Source organism: Pinus tabuliformis, chromosome 6 (assembly GCF_031772625.1).
Source record: "Pinus tabuliformis cultivar Carrire ecotype Pingquan chromosome 6, CPIR1, whole genome shotgun sequence".
Classification (NCBI taxonomy): Eukaryota; Viridiplantae; Streptophyta; class Pinopsida; order Pinales; family Pinaceae; genus Pinus; species Pinus tabuliformis.
The window spans coordinates 1,124,864,581-1,124,889,548 of NC_142292.1; positions in this window are offsets into that span (position 1 = coordinate 1,124,864,581).

The following is a 24,968-nucleotide window of genomic DNA, read 5'->3' on the forward strand; positions in this document are numbered from 1 at the left end:
TGGGATTGACCCAATGGATTCCAATCTTGTGGCCTTTAATCATAAAGGATATGACCCTCAGTTACCAGCTCAACTAGCTTTCCTTATTCAGGTGAAAGCCCTCAACAAAACTGTTCATCGAACAATTATTGATGAGGGGGCATCTACATGTATTATGTCGATGAGTTGCTGGAAAAATTTAGGATCTCCAACCTTGTCTCAGTTTGCGACGACGTTAAAAGAATTCGACGGAAGGACATATACCCCATATGGTATCCTAAATAACTTGAAAGTTGAACTAGGAGGGAAAACAGTAGAAATAGATGTTGAAGTCATAGATGGGAATCTTGATTACAACATCCTATTAGGAAGACCATGGATATATGCCATGGCAGCTGTTGTGTCGACCTATTTCAGAAAGATTGAATTTCCCTTTCAAGGAGGGATTACAATCGTCGATCAACAAAACTTCCTCCCCAATGGTTCTCAAGTTACTGGAAGCATTCCAATGATCCATGGAAGCAATCATTCGCTCCAAAATATCGGAGTAGGTCTCCTAAAAGACCCTGCTTTAATGGGTACTTTTTCCCTACCGCCTCTGAGTAATCTGGCGGAAGTGGCCACAGTGGAATATGAAACCTTCTATATCTAATGGATTTGAACTCCGAGGACGGTTCTTATCTCGTGTCAACCTCGTTAAAAAATGAAACAAGGAGTCATGAGGATAGTTCTTTTACTGTGTCAACCTCATTAAAAAATGAAACAAATCCCCTTTTCAAATCTCAAAGGTAAACCTTCATTCCAACCACCGAGTTGAATGCAATGAAGCTTGGGGGGCATGCACCTCGTTTTGCGTTATTATGCTGGGGGCATACAAACTTATCATCGAGCAGTGTTACCGCAAGGTTCAAGCTCGTTAAAAAATAAACCCGCACCGAGCAAATGTTTCCACCCGCGTTTAAGCTCGTTAAAAAATGAACTATCCCCTGGTAAATAACCACCGTGAATGTAACATTTCAGCCATTAAAGCCTTGGTCGTGTTTGCATTGTCACCTCCACTTTTCCATTGGCCAATCATTCACCTCCATTTGATTGTTTACCCATTTTGAGGAACAGCTACGAAGAGTGATATCACTAGCCATCCTTGTGACACTGTCGTGATTGGAAAATTCCAACCCTTACCTGGAATCAGCTGCTACCCATTTTATCACTCGTTCCTCAAAAGACGAGTCTTCTTTAAGCTCTTTTCATATGACTCGTAAAATATGAAAAGATTGTCGAGTTTTGGCCTTCCAGCTCGTTAAAGCGACAGGAAGTGCTATCCCTCCTCTAGATTTTAATCCTTTTGGACCTGAGGGATTATTGCACAAAAAGATTGAGCGCTTGTTTTGTTTGGCTCGTTAAAACTATCGAAAATTCATCCCTTCTGTATTGTTTTATACTTTTTCGGACTTAAGGGATTAGATGACGAAAAATGAATTCCGGAATTAACTTTACGTACCTTTTCAGACTCTCTAAAAATGAAAAGGACCGAGTTATCTTTGTCGTTAGACACGTTAAAAAGATTAATAGCGACAAACTTGTCTTTAGACGAGAACGAGTTTCACTATCGCTAGGCTCGTTAAAACGTAGTGATGGGTTTGCCCGAAGGGAAAATTATAGAAAAAGCATATGTTATCCTCCTCAAGCTTAACAAAAATAAAGAGGTACTGGTCAGCAATGACTGGGGAAAAATTGGGAAGAAACTCAAAGAACCTTTATTGGTAGCAAGTCGCTCTTGAACATGACACTTCCACTCCGTGCCTGAGTCGGGTTGGGTTGTTTCATTCACCGGTCACATCACCATGGTCTCGCCATACCATCCACCTTTGGTGTAAATGCTACCAATCCATCATATAAGTGCCTCCGATATGTTCAAGAGAAGTCATCTAGAGAAGTCACCCGTGTCCCATCCACTACCATACATTATACTTCATTCTTTCATGACCGCCACCCTGAACCATATATCATCAGATCGTTTTCACCTCCATCAAAATCATTTGCTCCGTTTCGTGTCATTGATGTTAGATACATCAAGGCCCTCCTTTGACGGATCACTTCTTGTCGACATCAGCTCATTATCCAAGAAGTTGATCTAGGAACACCCCCTTCAGTACTTTGAAGCTTGCATGCCTCAATGGCAAGTTTCTCACTTCCGGTGACAGGTATACATCAACGACCTTCGACCAAAAGATTTTGCATGGTGTTCGACGCCAAGTCCTTTATTCACACCATGTGAATTGTACTGCAGTACCTTGAGGGTCATTATCATTATCGGTGATTCCTCTCGCGCTTGTTAACAGTTTACATCATTGACTGGTAATCAAGCGATGTCTTTCCATGTTCAACTTCAAAACATTTCTCACATGGATCGACTTGTACTTAGAGTGAAGATCAGACGAGATTGAAGACCCCGGATCTAGTTTCATCAATCCGGGCTGCGATATATATTCAGGAAAAATAAAGACATTGACATGTACAACACTGCAGCACAGATGATCATCCTACCAAAAGGATGATGATTTCATCAGAATCATCGGTCTACCATCAGATGATTGTTTGTCCTATGTACATAAAAATGAATTTATAAGGCTGAGCATGGGAATGCCCGCCTCAGCTAGATCATGAAAATAGTATGAAAATAATGTATTGTATTGTATCTTATTACAGGTCTCCTCCCAGCATTGAAGGAACTTCAGATCCTCCTAATAAAGCATTTCACCCGATAAACGGCCTCATACTTTAAGGGGCAACTGTTATAGACATTTTTGTGCCTTACAGCTCTAAGCATGAAATGTCCATAATCCAAGGGATCCAAAGTCCCTAAAAGTGTTGTTATTGCCCCTAAAGGAACAAGGTCAACCAATGACAGCTTCTCCCAGAAGTTCTCCACCAAAAACTACTCAGAAACAGTCAAATCAGGATCAATTCAAGTGCTCCACTAGCTGCCTGCGTTGCAAAGCACCCAAATACACTGGCTAGGTGCGTTGCAATGCACTTGAATGCACTACCCAGGTGTGTTGAGTGGGAAATGACAAGTGGCAGAGTCATTCAACGAGGTGGAGAGACAATGGAAGCTTCCAGAATCTTCTCCAATGACACTTGCCTCACTGAATTCGACCAGTGATGAGTAAGAGGCTCTCAGTCTCCAAGTGGAAGCAAGAACTGACAGAGAGAAGCCACAAGTCAAAACATAAGCTGACTCATCCTCTCTGCTTACATCTATATATGGATCCCTCATCCCAGAGATCCGGAGGCTAGAATTTTATACTTTGCAGAGAATTGATGTTGATTTGAGATTGAGATTAGTGCATTGGGTGATTTATGCTTTGTTGGAGGTGAGGAAGGGATTCCTTTGCTGGGAGGTAGATGCTGGATCGGGACTCACTTGGTTGTATCTCCTCTTGGACTTTCTTATCATATCAATAAAATTATTTGAGTTTCTCCTACATGTTGTGTATCAATGATGTTTTGTTATATTTGCATGTTTAGCTTAATCTGATCCTAAGCTTTTTATGAATGTAAATCTATATCTTTGTGTAGTTTCGCTCTTCTGTGATCTTGCAGGAATTTGGTGAAGCTGGGCCGGTAAGGGAGCAGGGAGCTGGGAGCTATTGAAGAGAGGAGCGATTGGATCAACAAACTAGCGCAAGACACAGGTTAGTTTATCCTTCCTCTTCCTTTACATTTCATAAAGAAGAATACTCAAGTAGTTTTCCTTGTTTGTTGCTAAGGCACTGTCACACCTTAGAGTGGGATAGGGGCGTTCTGAATAGATACTTTTCCCAACAACATTTCCCCTATAATGATGGAACTACCTAAAGAGATATGACCTTCTCCCATGAGAAGAGGATCCATCTCCCATCCATTCATGCTATATAAACCTCCCTTTTTCCCAAGCACAAGCTAGTGTTAATGTTGGTGTGCTAGAGCTAATTAAGTTTGGAGTAAACAACAAGCTATTCATAGTTGTAGCTCTCTAGTTGTGTGAGGGAGAATTGTGACTTTGGTTTAGTGTGAAGCCTAAAGGGAAGAGCCTTAAAACTATTATTATTGAGGCCATCATGGAATGCTAGCAGAAGTGTATGGGAACTTGGTTTTGTCAGAGGAGAATGACAACATCAAGACAATGGTTGTAATCTCTTCTTGATTCAATATATATACAACTATCAATTGATTTCCTACATGATGTGTCATCTTACATGTTCATGGCTTAACATTCCTTGACTTGTTAAGTAGGTTGAATTAAAAATTTTCTATTATCATGGTTGTTGTTGTTTACTAGTTTTAGGTGCTTGAAGAAAGAAACGAGAGATAACTGGAGCGAGAAAGCAAGGACATCATCAAACGGGATAAGCATACTAAGAGGTATGCCCTCTTAATTGGTTCTAACCTAAGGAAATATTCCATAGAATGTATCAGTTGTGGCTAGACCCATTGTCGAGCTAGAGGAATTGTTTGTGTCCGCACTCGTAATTTTACTTCACCACAAATTGCCGACCATACTAGGGAGCCAATCCTTCTGTTTGTCTTGTTTGAGATTTCATGATTTTGTGTCAACTTTTCTAGTTCCAAATTTTCCCTTTGGTTTTGTTTCTTTTCATTTGCTTATTGGTCTGAGGTTGAAATTCATAGTAGTAGATTTGGTCCCATCTTTAATTTTTTTTTCTTGGCTCCCTCGCTCAGCGTGCTTAATTCGCTGATAGTCGCGCCGATCAGCAAGATATGCTGAGAAATAGTCGCAGCGACCTTCCTTTGGTGCTTGTTGTTATTTAGGTAGTTGTGCCAATGCCTGTAGGTGAATATTAGGGTTTGTCCCCAATCTTGGCCAGTGTGTCTTTCTGTCATGATTTCGACCCTATAAGCCTTTTAGATTGTTTTCTGCCTGACTAGAAAGCTTCTTTTCATTTGGTTTTGTTTGCTTGTTGGTTTGACATCTTTCTTCTTAATTTCTTGGGTCATTGGTTGGTTAGTGACACTAGGGCATCTAGATTTTCATCCATTCAGCTGATTATGAACTTAGTTAGTCGAGTTGTTGGTGTACTTACTCCTTGCATTTTGTTTGCGGTCCTATTACAACTTTGACCTCCATTACACAAGTTTGAGAAGTTTTTGTTTGCTTGTCTAAACGTTTTTTCCACCATGGATCACATTGATTGTCTTGTTTTTTGTAAAGTTTGTGTTTCATTAGTCTGAACAAGTCTCTCTTTTCGTGTTTTCATTTTCTTGAAGAGCTAATTGCTTCGAAAACTTTTTCATTGAAGTTTTGTATGCGAAAAATTCATTTCATCGTTTCATGAACAAGTATGAAATTCTAGTTTGTTGCGTCAATATGCTACGGTAGTTAGCATCATTAAAGACTAGGATTACAATGGCATTTGAAACGAAAAAGAACTTTTTTTTCTTCTGAAAGGACTGTTAGAAATGTACTTGTCGTGAAATTAGGAAATGGAATGCATTTTTCATTAGTTTATTTTCTCAAAAAGTGAAGTAGTGGAAAATCATTTTGCTTTCAGTTGCTTGGTTGTTTGCATTTGATTGTGTGTTTTCTACCCTCTCTAGTATAGAGAATTCATCAAATTGGAAGGGTCTTGTCTCATTTAGTTGCATTTATGTTTTTTCGATTCACATTGCTAAGGCCTGAAAACTGAGACAAACTCAAGATAAACTTTAAAATGAACTCAATTAACCTAAGGTGCATTTGAAATCTAACGTTCATATCTAGAAGGTCTAGGCTAGAGACATGTTATGACATCTTTAAACCTAGCATTTGTCATTATCTTTGGCATTAGACAGTGATAGTATGGATTTGTGCTTCTTGTACTATTGAGTATATAACAGGAGACCCCTCTAGGCCAGAGACGTGTTCTAGCATCTTTAAACCTAGCAACTATCATTAGCTTTGGCATTAGACATCGCTAGTACGGATTTTTGCTCCTTGTACCATCGATTATATAACAGTAGACCCCTCTAGGATGCAATCCTTTATCCATAGGAAGCCAAGTTGGCTACCTTGCAAACATGATACACTGAACATAGAATTCAAGGAGATTGCCTGCTTGTACTTCTTAGTTTGTCGAGAGGTATTTTGTAGTTCATGGTTTCCTGGTAATCCTTTTTACCTAGATCATCTAGAGTAGTCGTTTGATCTTTTTGACTCATTAAACTTAAAAGATCATTTGAGCACTTTTCCTTTCAATCTCATTTCTAATCGAAAGTCATAGAGTCATCTTTGTTTCTTTCTCGACTCTTAAAAAATGAAAGAGCATCAGTCTATTTTTGTGTCTTCATAAATTGATTGCCCACGATATGATAACATCCTGTTAGTCTCTTCTAGACCAAATCATGAGTTTCCCTCAAACAACATTTTAAAGCCCTGAATTTTATCTCTCTTTTCTATTAACTAAGGCAAGGTCATTGTGGCTAAACCATTTGGTTCACCTAGTTCCTCTTCCTCTCCTCCATATCAAATATTTCCCGAGGAGCCATTTCCTGAGTTACCAGAGTCACTCGAGGACCAAGGTGATGAACTCAGAATTTTTCTGAGCATTCAACCTTTGTCATCTCGTCCTCTGCCTACTCTAGATACTAGTTCACCTGCTGATCTTGGCCCGGAATCTCCGTAAAATCCCGTTCAAACTCCTGAGAGTTCGTCGACCACTGATGGTCAGCTTGGACTGGTTATCTATACTCTGAATCCTTTGTTTTATCCTACTGTGATATCACTGCAGCATTCATACAGTACGTATGATCAACCAGGTGTTCCTTTGGAATTATCCCCTCATACTTCTTTAGTCGTTTCTCATCTTTTGTTCCTAGATATGGAACCCGAAGGCGATGCTTCAGTCACCTCTCCCGAGGATTCAGAAGTTTCTACTCCACACACTGTTGAGGAGGAAGAACATCCTTTTCCTCCTGAAGGTTTCCCCTATACATGGAGCATTCTCATTAGTGTGTCACCTAATTATGTGTCTTTGGCAGAGTTGGTTTCAGGTACACCTAGTGCCTCATCACTTTACCATAACCCTGTTTTGGCATATGGCACCTTGTCTACTATAGGTCCATTCGTTGTGAACTCAACCTCCCAACAAGACATTACCTCAGTCCCGGTGCAACCCACCATTCTGAACCCTCTTGTATCATCCGTCCAATTTACCCGTTCGGTTCAACTGGCGGTCTCGAGGAATCTCTCTGTCAGTTCCTCCATCCATCTGGTCAGTGGCCAAGCTGTGCCATTGCCTACAGGGTAGAACCTAAATGCTTCTATGGTGTCAGGCACCACCAATGTGAGTGTCTCACATGCTTGGTACAAACCAACCTTCTTCTAGCATTATTCAAAGCCCTCCCGATCCTACTAGATCGAGCAATGTCCAGTACCAAAAGGTTCAAAATCCCATTGGTCTGTCTGGGTCAAGAAATGTCCAGTATCAGCAGCCTTACGAGGCTTAGGTCCAATACCAAACTCCTTACATTCCATATGGTTCTCAAGGAATGGTTAATCAACCTTACACCCTTTAGTTTGGGTAGTATGTTCAACCTGGCTCATCCACTTTCTAGGGTGACTATGGCCAGATTCAGTTTGGGAATTTTCCAGGCACTATTCAAGTACCCTTGCAACAACAAGGACAACCTCTACAACAACAAAGGAAACCTTTGTTAACGCAAGGGAAACCTTTGTTGCAGCAAGGAATATCCACGCAACAACAAGGGAAAATGATCCCGCAATAAGGTCAACTACAAAAAATGCAAGGGAAACCCTTGCAATAGTTGTAACAAACTGTGCAACAACAAATGCAATATTCTCTGCAAACCTCCCAGCCCATGTTCTCACAGGGCCAACCTCTACAGCCCTAGGGACAAATTTTGTAGCAACCCTTGCAAAAGCAAAACCAAATCGGGCAACAACAACCCTTGTATACATATCAGTAGGGTCAACCCTTACAAGGGCAAGGCCAAGGTCAAGTCCTACAGAAGCAGGCCCAAAATCCTAATGTCCTAGGTCAATAGGTCCAGAATCCTTTTGGCCAAGGTTAATAGGCACAAAACCCTAATGTCCTAGGTCAACAGGTACAAAATCCTTTTGGTCAAGGGTGAAAGGTACAAAATCCCTATGTCCAAGGGCAACAAGTGTATAATCCTTATGCCTAGGGGCACCGGGTCCAAAATCCTCTTGTTCAGCGACACCATATGTTCAGGGACATTGGGCATAATACCCATATGTCCAGGTCAATAGGCTCAACAACCTCTTAACCTGTACATTTCTTATCAACAACCTATGACTGGATAGTTCCAAGGTATTCGAGGTCAAAATGCTCTCTATGGCCAAGGTAACCCACAATGGGGGCAACATCAAATGCCATATGGCCAAAATCCCTCACAATGGGGTCAAAATCCTTACTATCAAGGATGGGCTCCTCCGTTTGGACCCACTTACCGACCTCCAATGCCTTTCAATACTCAATTTCCATTCTTGGCCACATTAGAGTTGTTATATGTGTCTCGCCTTATGAATGATCCAATTCTTCATTCGCCATACTGGCCTCTGGTTCCGTCCAAGATACCGAGCGATTGTCCAAAATTTGATGGGAAAGCCAAATTAGATCCTCAAGGCCATGTGATGACATATCACCTCCAATGCTCTTTGAACTCCTACATTGACAATTCCATTCGTCTCCATCTTTTCCAACGAACCTTCACAGGTGCTGCAGCCAAGTGGTACATCGAGCTGCCTCGATGTAATTACCATGACTTTAACACTTTAGCCATGGCTTTCCTCACGCATTTCCAATTTCCAGTTCGCTATGAAACTGGCATCTATTTGCTCACATCACTCAAGCAAGATACTATGACACACATCTCTAATCACATCCATGAATGGAGACGTAGACGTCACTTGATAAAATTCGAGATTGCTGATAAGTTGCTCACTGAATGGTTCACTAAATCCTCCGTGGCCTCAATTTCTCACTATATAGCTATGTGTGGGTGCGTTACCGAACAACAAGCCATTTCGCATGCCCAGTACTTAGACCTAGTTTACTCTCAATTTGGCACTTTGTATGAGTTATTACCCGATGCTCCGTGGCCATCATCTGATCCCACGACATCAAAGTCATAGGCTGCACACCCTCTTGATGGAGTTATTGGTTCAGTATCCCAGACCCCTGCTAATTCTTATTCCAAACAAAATTTCCCAACAGTTCTTCCCAGAATCCACCTGGCCTTGGTAAAACCTCAGAGGTCCACACTGTCCAGTCTACCACAGTGGAAAAATCCTCAAAAGGTAAGAAGAAAGGAAAAGGCAAGGGTAAAGCCGATGCCCCAAAACAGGGTCCTCCCAAATCATCTTCTGGTGAATCTTCACAACGGAAACCTAAGTATCCCTGCCTCATTTGCGAGGAGGATCACTATACCAAGGATTGTCCCCAATGATCTGAAGTTATTCATTTGCTCAAAGGGACCCCAGTTGTCCTCAAAGAGCCATTTCTATCTCAGCAGACCCAAATGGTAGACCAACCTCAATCATCTTCTTCCTTAGGATCTTAAGTGTTCATGCTGAGTATGCTTGTTAATGTGGCTACTAGATCAAAATATTACCAAAATTCTACTCTGACAGTTGGGAAAGAGAAAGAAGCCACCCCTTCTTCTTCTACCATGAGTTCTGGCCCTCTTCATATCAAGTGCCCTAACCCTGATTCCGCTATACAACCACCCTCTTGAGCTGTGATACAGAAATCCTCGTACAATCCCAATTCCTGGGATGCTCAACACTATAATATTGTTGAGGTTTTGGCTCATGCACCATCATCTATGTCAGCTCTCAAGGTTCTCCAAAGCTGCCGATCACAACAGAAATATTTGTTGTCAGACATTGGGGGTATTGATCCCACCGATTCCAATTTGATATGTTTTGATCTAGAGAACCATGTTTCATGACTGCCTCATCAGATTTCCTTTCTCATTTAGGTAATCATCAATGAGAAGACCATCCACCAGACTCTCATCGATGAAGGTGCTTCCACCTGCATCATGTCAATCTCATGTTGGAAGGCCATTGGTTCTCTTGCTTTGAACCAATCCTCGAACACTTTGGAAGTTTTCGATGGGCACGATTTGCGACCCTTCGATGTCTTACCTAACCTTGCCATTACTTTGGAGGGCAAGACAATACTGGTCGAGGTAGACATTTTTGACGCCTATCTCAATTATAATATTCTACTCAGCCGGAGCTGGACCCATGCTATGCATGTTGTAGCCTCTTCCCTATTCTGCGTGATTCATTTTCCCCATCAAGGGAAGATTGTTACTGATGACCATTTTTCCTTCTTTGCCTCTTCCTCCTCGGATGGTAATGTTTTGTGTGTCAAGAACACTGGTGCTTCCTATGAGAGTGTGGGGGTAGGTATTTTCAAATATTCTACCTTAATTGGAAATTTTCCACTTCCACCTCCTCATGTTGCCTCTATCAACATGGTCTCGATCAAATATGACCCTTGGGTCATACCTTCACTAGATCTTGTTGATACCTGGGGTGAGGTTATGCCACTTAGTCCTGCCGAAGTCAATTATGTGGAAATTGTTTTGGCCTCAATTTCTGCATCCTCTGATTCTTCTGTTTCAAAGACCTCTCTCGATCCGTATTCTCAATCCTTGTGGCTTGGCACTTTAGAATCACTTGATCCCTTAGCCAAGAATTTCCTTGTTGGTGAAGGTATCATGGAAGTAATGTTTCTCAAGGAACCACCTTGGACAGACACTCATCATCATTCCTCGTTCTTGCCTCGCCCAACGGTCATGTCTACCAAGTTCGAAGAGTTCTCTTCTCCATTTCCTTCCCTCTCGCTTCTGCCACTGATCATGACTCATGAAGTATGGTCAGAAGGAAATTTGGGTAATATTACCCGAACAATGCCAATTGATATTTATATCAATCTTGGTATCATTTAACATGTCCATTTCAGGGTAACTTGTTCTCCGGATGAGATCAAGACCTATACTCATCTATTTCAAGAATTCCATGATGTGTTTGCGTGGTCCTATGAAGAAATGCCCAGCATTGATCCTAGCATTGTTGTGCACAAAATACCAACTTATCCTCATGCAAAGCCCATTCGACAACGGTTCCTCCTAGTACACCCTAGGAAGGCCGCCTCTATCAAGGGTGAAGTTGAAAAACTTCTCAAAGCTGGATTCATCTATCCCATCTCTCTTAGATATTGGGTGTCAAACATTGTCCCAATGACAAAAAAATAAGGCACGATCCATGTTTGCATTGATTATCGTGATCTCAATCGTGCATGTCCTAAGGATAAATACCCTACTCCCTTCATTGATAAGATCATTTATTAATGTGTCAGGAGCAAAATGTTTTCCTTTATGGATGGTTTTTCTCGCTACAACCAAATTAACATTGCACCGGCCAATCAAGAAAAGACAATGTTTATCTATCCATGGGGTACATTCGCGTACAAAAAGCTTCCTTTCGGCCTTAAAAATGCTGGGGCTACATTTCAGCGGGAAATGTCCTATGCATTTCATGATATACGCAACATTGTCCAACCTTACTTGGATTCCCTTCCCACTCATTCTCGTAAGTGCCAAGATCACCCTGACCATCTTTGGCAGATTTTTTTTTGCTGTAGACACTACAACATTCAGTTAAACCCGCATAAATGTGTTTTTTGTGTAGAATCCGGATGACTCCTCGACTTTATCATTTCCAAGGATGGTAGTCACCTTGATCCACTTAAATTCGAGGCCATTGTAAATTTTCCCCCGCCCCCATCTTCATTGCACCAACTCTAGAGCTTGCAAGGAAAGGAAAATTTTTTCTGTTACTTTATACCCAATTATGTTAGGCTAGCTACTGGATTTACCCGACTGCTGAAACAAGGAATGCCCTTTGCATGTCTATGAGGTTGCCTAGAAATCTTTTGATGATATCAAGGTTGTCCTTGTAAATGCTCCTTTATTGCATCCCCCGGATTATTATCGAGATTACTTCCTTTACCTAGTTGCAGCCCCTAGTACCATTGCTATGGTCTTGGTCCAAGATGACGACAAAGACAACGAACATGTTATCTACTACCTTATTCGTAATCTCCTCGACACTGAAACACGTTATGCCCATGTCGAGAAGTTGGCTTTGGCTATTGTCCAGGCTGTTCAATGCTTTCGCCACTACTTACACACAACTACTATGATTTCTGAATGTAACCCCATGACCTACATCCTGAATCGTTAGTTTCTAGGGGGAAATTATTCTAAATGGATTGTCATCCTGCAAGAATTCGATCTGGTATTTACTACTACCAAATTTAAGAAGTCACTAGTTTTCGCCGAGTTGATTTGTTCCCTTCATTCTAAGTCTTTCCCTACTGGTATAGATGAATAGCTCCTGGATGAGACTCTCTTCTTGATCAACACCCTTGATCCATGGTATGACAATATCATTTTGTATCTCCAGACATCCATGTTCCGGTCGACATTGACTCAAGATGATCATCGAAGGATTCAACATCACTCCCAACCCTACCATATTATTGGTAATACTTTATACCATGTTGGTGTCGATTCAGTTCTTCACTGATGCCTTACTCTCGAGGACGTTGAAAGAGTTCTCAATGAATACCACTCTAGGGCATGTGGTGGTCATATGTCTTACTATGCTACCACTAAAAGAATCCTCCGCGTTGGTTATTTCTGGTCGTCCATTTTCAAGGACTGCATCCTTGCTGTTCACAAGTTCCATGAATGCCAAATTTACCAACGTAAGATGCGCGCCCCACCCACCCACCTACACCCTGTCATTACCGTTGGTCCTTTTTCCAAATGGGGCATTGATTATATGACATGTAACCCTCATTTGGTTGGGGGGCATGTCTATATTATCGTTGCTGTGGATTATTTCACCAAATGGGCCAAAACGATGCCTACATACTCTACAGACGATAAAACAATGGCTCAATTCCTTTTCAATCATGTTATTTCCAGGTTCGATGTACCTCAAGACATTGTCATATACCATGGCTCCCATTTCAGAGATTACATGATGGCTAAGCTAACATTCGTGTTGGGTTTGCACCATGATGGCTCAACCACGTATTACCCTCAAGCCAATGGCCAAGTTGAAGTCATGAACAAGGTTTTGGTTACAATTCTTCAACGTACTATTGGGATGCAAAAGTCAAATTGGCATCTCATTCTCTTTTCAACTCTGTGGGATTATCGAACCTCGACCAAATCCAAAACTAGTTTCACACCATTTTAGCTAGTTTATGGTCCGAAAGCAACATTTTCAATTGAATGCGAGATTTCTTCAATCAAGCTAGCTATTGAACTTCTCTTTGAAACATCACCTCAGGAAGAACGCCTATTATATTTAGAATGACTGGATGAAATGAGTCAAGTCCCATTTCAATCAGTCAGTCTCCCCTTGCACGTTCTTTGAGGGTGATTTGGTCTTACTATATAACCAAGCTAATGGTAAGCTGGGGGCAGGCAAGTTCGAACCCATGTGGCATGGGCCCTATATTTTGAAATGTGTTTTGCAAAAAGGGGCATATGAGCTTATTGATTATGAAGGCAATCCTTTGGACAAGGCCCAAAACGGGCCTTACCTCAAGAAGTACTATGCTTAGGTCATCTTGCATGGTTACTTGTGTACATTAGTGTGTCATTCATTTTTGTGCAGTATGGTTTGGTGTGTTATTTTTCAAACAACTTTCCTGTTTACTATGTTTTCCTTGCTTTGCAGATGTATGCGACTCCCCACATCGGTTTTCCTGATGGTTCTTTCCGTAGTACCAGGAACCTATCATCCACGACATGGGCTATTTATGACCCTAACGGTGAGTTGATTGATCTTCAAGGTATCTATTTAGGTCGTACAACTAAAAAAATTGTTGAAAACAGTGCGGTCATCAAACTGTTGTCAGAATCCATTGCTCTTGACATTCGAGAGTTGGTTGTCAACCTAGATTCACAGCTTGTCGTCCTTCAACTCAATAGGAAATATTGTGTCATAAACCCTCAAATATTGAGAATGTATATCCGTATTCATATACTGGAAAGGAATTTTGATTACATTACATATCATCATATTCCTAGATGCATGAATACATTGACAAATGCATGAGCTAATTATGTGTTGGATAGACATTTATGAAACATGTGAAAAGATAAAACAAACCATTTGTGCCATAGTAAGCAAGAAAATATAGCATATATATATATATATATATATATATATATATATATATGGTGATAATGTTTGATACATCAAAACCCCAAAAAAATAATATGTTTGTCCAAAATAACATCGGTGGCTCACAGGCCTCATATATATGTGGCACGGAGGCCTCAAAGAATGTAAATGCTAGACCTAGGAACTAATCAGCATGGTGATCGTGGTAGCATGACATGACTCGTGCAACACAAGTCAACAATCAATGGATCTGATCTGATACTCCCACTGTGTGTCTCTGGTACTGGTGAGGAATGTCTCCCACCCGAGCATACTCTGGGATACCATGAGTCAACCCCTCAAGGTTCCTTGTGATCTCCTCCTCATTTTCATTCCCCTCCTGATAAGGAGCGACAACATCAGTCAGGCAGGTGACACACCTGGCTATTGGGGACATCACAGTAGGATGCTCTGGTCCAATGTCTGCATTAACAAAGTGAAATATTATAAACACATGTATATAAAAAACAATTAAAAATTAGAAAAATTAAAATATTTATTTTTTTACCTTCATCATCAAAATCCTCTCTATCTGGTAGTGACATGTCTAGATCTCCATGGAAGTCAGTGCCACTGTATGGCCAGTCCTCCATGACGATCTTCTGCCATCGTATCCATGAAAAGAATGCAAGTCTGTATGACATGTGCTAGCCCCTAGTGATCCTTGGGATCAAATGACCCTAGCAGGTCATCCACAGGTTGCGTAGCATGGGAGGATCTACATCAGCTAGCTGGTACTGGAACAGTAGCACCCATTCTAAGAAAAAGGTCACTAGTAAGGATCCAAAAAAAAATTGCTTCAGATTCCCTGCCTTGGCTTTGGTTAGCTGGAATTTTATGTTGATCTTCATGGCCTTTGCCCAGTTGAATATCTTTGGTGCAGTGCAGTCGATGGCATACATGAATTTTGACTTGTTAGTCTCATGCACTGCTTGGGACCTTGCCACTCCGTTGATAGTCAACAGTAGCACTCTCAGTGTCAGATCTTGAACAATGGAAATCTCAATCTTACCACTCTTGGATTTGAGGGCTTCAAGGAAATGTTCGGTGAGAAACATGGATATGCTTGTCCCAAATGATCGTGGCCCATATAAGTTTACTGGTTCCCCTCACCGGGATAGTCCTATGATGAAATTTATGTCTGAAGTTTCTAACTTTAGCTCCTAGTCACCAATAATGAATATCTCCCAATTTATGTCCTAGAGACTAATCAGGTAGCGAAGCAACTCAGGTTGGGCCCGCATCCTTGGCATGAGAAATAATTTGAGGATCCCAAAGGCCCTCAAAGCTTCCAAGCAATTTGGATCATTTAGTGCCTGGGTGTCCACATACTCATGCTCCTGTTCTTTCCAGTCTACCATTTTCGGTGATTTTATCTTGCAAAAACCATAGATTTAAGTCAATAATCATTTTTGACCCATCAATTTCAAGTTTCAATGATGGTTTTAAGGGGAAATATGTTTTTTCCCTATTCATGGTGACGACGTACCCGTTTTAAAAATAACTGCGCCAATGAGATGATAGGTCGTGTTTATTATCCTCAGCCAACGTGATTCCATGCCTGAAAGTCGCGTCGACCGAGGGTGAAAAACTTTTAATAAATCCTCCCTCAAAAACCACAAAAATGGTTAAAACATGAATAAATGGTATGAAAATAAAGCTTAGGGTTTTGTATCTTACCTGTAACTGGCGACTTGACGAATGACCTCCCGGATCTCCCGCAATCTGCTCCAGAACAATTAGGGAAAAGTGAGTAAATTTCTTTTCACAACAAGGTAAAATAGTAAATGGTAAAAATATTTACTTTTCCTCCTTTTTATTCAATTGTTCATGAAATATTAGGTTTTTGTAAATATTTTGACCTATTTTTCCTCAAGAATTAGATAATGCACTTTACCTTTTTTGTGTAGCTACAGGTGATGGATGTTCGACGATGATGCCGAGTCATGTTTCAGCTCTTTTCTCGACTCGTAAAACTCATATGAAAATATTTCCGATTATTTTTCCCTTTTGACTCATAAAAGAGAATAAAATGGGGGGTCTGCTTTCAAGCTCTTTTCTGACCCTTTAAAATTGAAAAGATAGCTGAGCCCTTGTTGTTTTGAACTTGTTAATGGATGCGAAACATCGTGCACCCAGTATAAGTTTACCCCTTTTTCGAGCTGGGAGACACTATTTACGAAAAAGGTACTCCTTGAATGAAATGGTCAAGCAGTTCTCTCAAGTATCAATTTCTACCTTTTCAGGCTCGAGAGACACAACCATACAAAAAGGGACCATGTGGAGTTTTCTTTTCTGTGCCTTTTTCAAACTCTCTAAACATGAAAAAGATATCGATTTACACCTTTATCAGACTCGTTAAAATATAAAACGACATCGAATTCGTCATCATGACGAACATGAGCTTATCCTTCCTAGGGCTCGTTAAACTTACTGGGTCAAGTTCTTTCGAAGGATGAACTTAGAATGCAAGCATATTCTATCCCCTTCAAGCTCGCAATTAAAAATAATTGGGGTACATGCAATAAATGGTGGGGGAAATTTGGAAATCTAATCAGTTGTGTCGGCAGATCACTCTTGAACATGACACTTTCTGCTTCGTGTCAGGTTGGGATATCCTCCTTTGCATCGTTGACCTTCCTGGGTTGGGCCATTCATTTTTGCCTTCCTATTATTCTCTTCCATGTCATCATGACCACCGATCCTATGGATCCAAAATATGCCAAACTTCCAGTCATGTCACCGATATGTTCAAGTATTCTCCGTTTGTAGTTACACTTACCCTTGATCCTCTCTATCATCCAAAATAATTTTGAATCCTTTTGTCTCGTGTCGATGATGTGGGATACATTATGGCCCTCCTTCGACGTGGTCACTTCCTATCGACTTCAGCACATTATTCAGGAAGTTGACCAAGAGACTCCCTTCTAGTACCTTAGAGCTTGCATGCCCCAATGGCAAGTTCTTCACACTCGACGACAAGTTCACATCATTAGCTTTCGATCAAGTGATTTCACGGGTGTTCAACTTCAGTTCCTCTATTCACATTCCATGGATTGTGCTGATAGTACCTTGAGGACCATTGTCATTATTGGTGGTTTCTTTTGTGCTTGTTAATATTTTACATCATTGACTGGTAATCAAGCGAATTTCTAGCATGTGTTATGTCAACACATCTATTCACATGTTAGAATTTGTACTTTGATCAGGTCATGTTGGAGAGCAAGACCCTGGACTCAAATCACAAAAGTCCAGGTTGCGAAGTTGTGATGCAAGCAAGTTCCCTTTGCAGACAGAGGCAACTCCTCTAGCCCTAGAGGGGGTCTAGTCACAACAAGAACAATATCAAAGAAAATTCCCTTAGATAGTTAATGTCATGAAGGCCTACCTTCAAGTCCTTTTTTGGTGAAGTTCTCATTGTGTTGCTCCAGCTCTCATTCTAATCACTTTTTTACCTGAAAAAACATACAAAGAACAACAAACATAATAGAATACAACAAAAATGATCTACTTAAAGGGTCAAGGAACTTCAAGCTATCAATATGCAATTTGACATAAGATATAGGAAATAAAGCGTTGATTTGTATTAATATGAACTCAAGTAAAACTTACAACCATGCCTTGACATTGTAGGTCTCCTTGAAGGGTCCTGTCAGCATGACTCCACAAGCATTCACTCCTGAATTGTCTCCCAAGAGGATGAATAACTCTCTCTCCTACCCAAAAGGCAAAATTATGATGCTATAACACTCATACAACCAATCCAAATTGACACAAAACCATCCCAAGCTAAGTTACATAAGAGGCTACTTCTAAACTCTACTCTCTTTAATTTCAACTTCCATTGCCACTAACAGATCTCAGCCATGAAGAAGATATTTATAGGAGGAAAACCCTCCATAAGAGATGGGAGAAAGATCTTATCCCTTTAGAAGGTTGCACAAAAGTTTGAACAACCATCTCAAGGGACAGAGCCGAGCTCATCTGATACAACAACCAACCTGAGGACCACTCATTGACAATTTGTTAAAACAAACTCACCAAAAGTAGCTCTTCGCGAGTGAAACACAGGGACAAAGTGACAACATCGCTAGAATTAGTTCAATCTTGGCCATCTTCGCGGGTGGAATAACTGATGACCCCTGACGACCCAAAAATAGAGGTTAGAAAGGGTCTACTCCAGGAGTAATGAACTAAGGTATTCTTCTTGATATGACAAAGAAGACATTGAGATACTTTGCAACATGACACAAAGCAGATGTTAGTAACACGGACCAGCAGTGTCTGGGATCGGGGAATGCGGGGTCAGCGACAAAATACTGTGTAACAGAAGTGATGTGACATTGTTATGTTGATATACATGTCTCTTTTAGAGAGATGGATATGACCATACCATGATTTATCATATGTGATCCTTCTCATTATTGGATGGTTGCCACCATACCTTGGTTTCATTATGATCCTCTTTAATGGATGGTTGCCCCCATGCCTAGATTTATTTACATGATCATTCTCTAGATGATTACGTCCATATCATGATTCATGTATCATTTGACAAAGTTTTAAGTTATGTATATGTATCTGTACTTGCTTGTGGGTTTTCCGATGACAAACTACAGTTCCCCACATTGATTCATAAAGAATTTCATCCCTCACTCTAGTTCGACCTTCATGCTTTAGGGGGAATCTATTACACAACATTTTTTCATTGTCCCTATACTCCCCATTCCTTGATCCTGGAGGACCTCTATAGTGAACCCTACATGCTTTCCCTTCATTAAGAAACTCCCATTGTGTCCCTCTTCATGAGTAGAACAATTCCCTTTTGCACCATTTCCACAAAGTCTTCTGTTTTTCCCTATTTACAAGACCGATGCTAATGACCCTTATCCTCATTGTGCTGATATGTAGGGATTAACACTGTCCCTAGTGCCAGCCAGAGTAACTGAGCTTTGTTCCAGTCGTACCATTCCTCTTATGGAAAGTTTTTTAAATAAAGAGTTGAAGCTTCCAACTCTAGAAGCTTTGTAATAGAAGTATGGTAAATGGTTTGGCCATATCGGGTTGAGGATGTCAGTTTAGATCCTTTCCCCTATAATGATGGAACTACCTCAAGAGATAATACCTTCTCCAATGAGAAGAGGATCCATCTCCCATCCATTCATGTTATATAAACCTGCCTTTTTCCCAAGCACAAGCTAGTGTTAATGTTGGTGTGCTAGTGCTAATTAAGTTTGGAGTAAACATCAAGCTATTCATAGTTGTAGCTCTCTAGTTGTGTGAGGGAGAAGTGTGAATTTGGTTTAGTGTGAAGAATAAAGGGAAGAGCCTTAAAACTATTATTGTTGATGCCATCATGGAATTCTACCAGAAATGTGTGGGAACCTGGTTTTGTTGGAGGAGAATGACAACTTCAGGACAATGGTTGTAATCTCTTCTTGATTCAATATATATGCAACTATAAATTGATTTCCTACATAATGTGTCATCTTACATGTTCATGGCTTAATTTTTCTTGGCTTGTTAAGTAGGTTGAATTACAATTTGTGTATTATCACGGTTGTTCTTTGTTGTTGTTTACTAGTTTTAGGTGTTTGAAGAAGGAAATGAGAGATAGTTGGAGTGAGAAAGTAAGGACATCATCAAATGGGATAAACATACTAAGAGGTAGGCCCTCTTAATTGGTTCTAACCTAAGGAAATCTTCCATAGAATTTATGATTTGTGGCTAGACGCATTATCGGGCTAGAGGAATTTTTTGTGTCCGCACTCATAATTTTACTTCACCACACTCCACCTGTATGATTGCAACCTCAGTGGTACACTGCGTCGCCGCCTGCTTAGCCTGCTTGAACAGTTACTCAATCACTAGTTCTGTGCTATCTGGTTATATTTTATGTTGTGTCGCCTCCAGACTGGCCAATTTCCCTTCAATGGAGGTCGTGAGCACATAGGTTTCCTCTCCTGTTTCAATCCGCAAGAGATGATCCGGTCCAGCGTTCAATCATCCTGGTTTCAAAATAACCTCAAAATCATATTCTTGAAACAACATCAACCATCTACATATCCCCCCCCCCCAAACAGGTTTGTTTGCCAAGTATTTTAATGCAGAATGGTTTGTACACATCTTAAAGTGTGTGCCTAGCAAGTAGTTCTTGAACTTCTAGAGCGCGTTTACCATAGCCATACCTTCGTTCTTTGTCATTTAATAATTCTTCTCATCTTTAGATAGCTTCCCACTTTCGAACACTATGGGATGATCCAATTCTCCCTCACCATCATGTGTCAGTACTGCACCCAGCGCAATACATGATGCGTCCATATGCACATGAAATTCCTTCTTCCAATCTGGGAAGACTAGGATTGACGCGGTGACCATTTTCTCTTTGAGAACATCCCAACTCTTCTGACATTCCTCACCCCAGTAGAATGTAGCATCCTTGTTTAACAATTTCTCCATCGGTGCAGTGATCTGGGCATATCTTTTGATGAACTTTCTATAGTACCCTGTATGCCCCAATGTTGCGTGCAGCTGTTACACACTTCTTGGTGCCTCCAAATTGATTATACCCGCGATCTTCGCAAGGTCTACCATCAGGCCTTATATGCATACTACGTGACCCTACAAGATACAAAAAGGGACACAAAACAAATGTTTCTTGAGATTAAGTGTGATCTGGTACCTCTGACATGTATCTAGCATCGAGTGCAGACTTTCTACATGGTGCTTTACCAGTCCAAACATTGTCCAACCATCAAAGTATACCTCCAGAAAGTTGTGAATGCAATCTTTGAATGCTGCAATGACTACACGCGAGACGATCACCGGTGCATTCTTCAGCCCAAAAGGAATCACAATATATTAGAATCATCCCCATTCAGTCGCGAAGGTTGTCTTACTCCTATCCTCCGACACAATCTTGATCTGATGCTACCCTGAGAACCATCCATAAATGAATATGCTTATTGGACACCAACATTATCCAACACCTCATCAATGAATGGAGTTGGGAAAGGATCATGCACAAAAGTGGCATTCAAATTCCTGATGTCTACGCATATCCATATCTCATCCTTCTGTTTCTTGTCCTGAACAACCATTGGGCTTACCCAATCAGACTCTTCTACTAGTTCAATGATGCCTGCTGCAAGCATTTTATCCAATTCCAAGTGGACCCTTTCTTTATACTTTTGATTGAGGTAGTAAGGTATTTGCTTAACTGGATTTGCATCCGGCTTTAGAGTGATCTTCATGACACCCAAGTCCCCTATTATCCCTTTCAGATCTGAAAACTTTGTATGGAACAAATCTTGATATTCGCGGAGAAATTCAGTGACCTTATCTACTATTGCATCATCCCAGTAGTCCCCAATCTTTACAAACTTCGGCTCTGCCTCCATGCCAATATTCACCTGTCTATTTTTGAGCGGCTCGGTGATGTATGGATTCTTTAGTTGCAATCCTTCAACTTTGCAGTGACCTTCAGCCTCTAGAATATTAATCTTCCTCAGGCCTTCTTCTTCTTCTTCCACTATTACATTGTAGCACTCCAACACGTGGCTTAGCTGGGTAGTCCAATCAGGTTGAACCAAATCTAGAGGATCCTACGGTATCCTGAAGATCGCTACCTTGACCTCCTGCAATGCTTCATCAATACATCCAAACCCATCCTCAAAGCTGAACGACATCAAAAATCCATGGCCCAAAACATCCCATTCTTTGGTGCCATGGTGGAGCTTTGTCTCCTAGTACCAATTCGTCAGTATAACATCCAAGGTATGAAAAAATAGATGTACCCACTCCATTTGAGGCTTCACTCCATACACTTCAGTCCACTTGGTCAAATGGTCACGTGGGTCATTCCTCCCCTCATATTTTTTTGTTAGATGCACTTGTGGGTGACCAAACCGCACTCTCATCTTTTTTCTGTACATGTGCCAATCATCAAAACTGTCCTTGTGCCTGCCCCACCTTCTCACAGGTGTAGCACATAGCACCCATTCCAAGGCCTAGAAGTGATGCTTCTTTGTAACTTCTCTTTTGAATGCATCCAAAAAGTGATTGACATCAGTTAAACCACTGTAGTAGGGAAGATTTCTTACCTCTGACAATAAAAAATGCAACGACTTGGTCATCATATTACAACACATCATAGATACTTCATCTAGTCGATTCTGCAAGTGCTCCAACTCTTCGTATGAATCTGATGTGTAGGAACTTTCACGGTCCGATGTAATATGCCCATCTGTTGTCGGATTCACCCAATATTTATCTTGCGTTGTTATCTTGTAAATCTGGTCCAAATCATCATCACTTTCATAATTGCAGACCGGTTCAGTATAATGCGGTCCTTTTGTAGGGTTCATAGGCACCATTACACGGAGCCATTTCTTCTCAAATGTCATCTTCTGCTTCTTCAAATTGATTACCCCATTCATGTCAGTGGCCCAATCAATCCCAAGGAGCACGGGGTAGGGATTACTGTCATCCACAATCTCTATTACTTCAAAGTCAGCTAGTGTGCTCATGCCCTCAATATAAATCGTTACTCCCTGCAACCTTCCCATTCGGATGATTTTTTTCTAATTCATCGCCATCCTTAATTGAATCGGAGATCACTATAGCACAAGTCACCCCATCCTCTCCCATGTCTGCTTCAGCAAAACCTTCGCGTCCGACCCCAAATCTAGAATAACTTGATCCATCTCATATTCTCCTATCAGTGTAGTAAGCCTCGTCTCCCACCTCATTCTTGCCTTATGCATGCCAATATTCCTAACTACGCGTGGTCTGTTAGTAGCATTTTCCTTCCCAAAACACCTATTGATCAGCTCCTACGGTCCCTTCATAGCCTTGATATCGTGTAGCAGTTTCATGCAGGTCTCCAAGAATGTAGTAATCATGGACAGGTCCATTTCTTCAGACAAATTTTCCTGACTTCTTGAGGTAGAGGCCTCAGCAAAGCTTTTCTTCACTTCCATAAATGTTTCTTTTGCGCGTTCTAGATCAAACCCGGTCTCTTTTTTTGGTGCTTCGTAGACCCACTCACCTTCTTCAAGCTGCTTCCCCTTATCTTCACCAGTCATCGCTCCACTTCGAAACACAATATTTACCTTAGGATCTTCCTCACAAGGTTCAGCCCTCATCATCTTCAGGTTCTGAGTTGTTTGCTGAGGTTGCACCCCATTTTGCATATCTTAGCTAACAATATAGGCAATCCTACATAACATGGTCAAACTAAGTACAATAGCAGCATGACAGACACATCGGATTCCAGAAGTCTCACGCGTAATGTCCTGGTTCCACATAGTTGTAACAAATGACCTGCCCTCGACCCCTACCAAGTCCTCCTCCACTTCGGCCTCATCCGCGCCCTTGTTACTCGCCTCGTGCTCCCCAAGAAATTTGGTATGAAGGCCAAGTTTCTTCTTGCACCCTATATGCAGGCATTCTATCCATCATCAATTCGTAACTACGACAATTGTGCTCATCATGACCCATTGATTGACAGAAGTTGCAGAATAGTTGTTGCGGTGTCTGTACGAATTTCTACAGCAATGGAAATTATCTTTCGCATGTTTTCCAGCAACCTAACAAATAGCACACCATAGCACGGGTCCTGTACTTGGCCCTAGTGGAGCTTCCGGCCTCAGAGGCATTGGTCGCCCCTGTTGCAACATAATTTGTGAAAACTGGATAGTGATCTTCGTCATGCCCCTGGCTTTTGCACTTTAGGCATGAAATTTCTTCACACACCTTGGGTCGAGTTGTTCTATCTTTCTTTAGAATTTTCATTTCGAGGCAAAGGTTCTAAAATTGCGCATGAATCTACTGAACCCCCTAATTAGCATCTTGCATCGATGTCTCATGCAGTGTCATCGAAATTTCTAGGGCTTCCGCCTAGGTCCCAATCTTCTGTTGTGATAACACAACCCTTAGATGAGGCAGGAGTGAAGCCAAAAACCATTCGCGGTGCTGCTCATCAGTCAGATTCATGTTAGCCTTGCAGATTCTACACTTCAATCTCCGATCCAGATATGAGGGTGTCTCACCAGGCTTCATCATGATCTCTTTGAATCTGACAATTGATTGCACTTCAGACTTAGGTCTACTGAATTCCTTATTCAATGCAGTTTGGATATCTTACAATATGGACATCAGGTTATCAGTGCAGTAATTAATGTACCATGTTAGCGTGCAATCCTACAAAGTACTAACCAACATTTATTTCTTCATTTGATCATCCATGATACTTTGAGCTTCCCATATAGCCTTTGCGATGAACCAAAACTGGTTAAGGTCTTCATTTCCCATGCCCTTGAACATAGGTGTATTTATTGATTTCGCCATATTGACTGGTGGTGGAGGTGGTGGTGGTGTAGGTGAAGGTGTATGCAGCGGAGGTGAATATGGAGGCAGTGTGGGTGGATGGGGTATTTGCAAGAACCCTTGATTTATCAATTAAACAAAGCTCTACGGAGATGCCTGTGTTGCTTCCTCATCATCACTCAGAGGAGGTTCAATTAGCGGGCTATATTCAGGGCTTGTTTTTCCCTTGTTCCTGATTCCCTTCCACTTTGTGTAGCCCCAAACATCAATGTAGATGCATAACCCGCTTTTTATACAAGATCATCTTAATATATGTATTCAATGATTTTAAATACTTACCTCATGACCCCTTGAAGAAGTGACACTCTACTTTGAT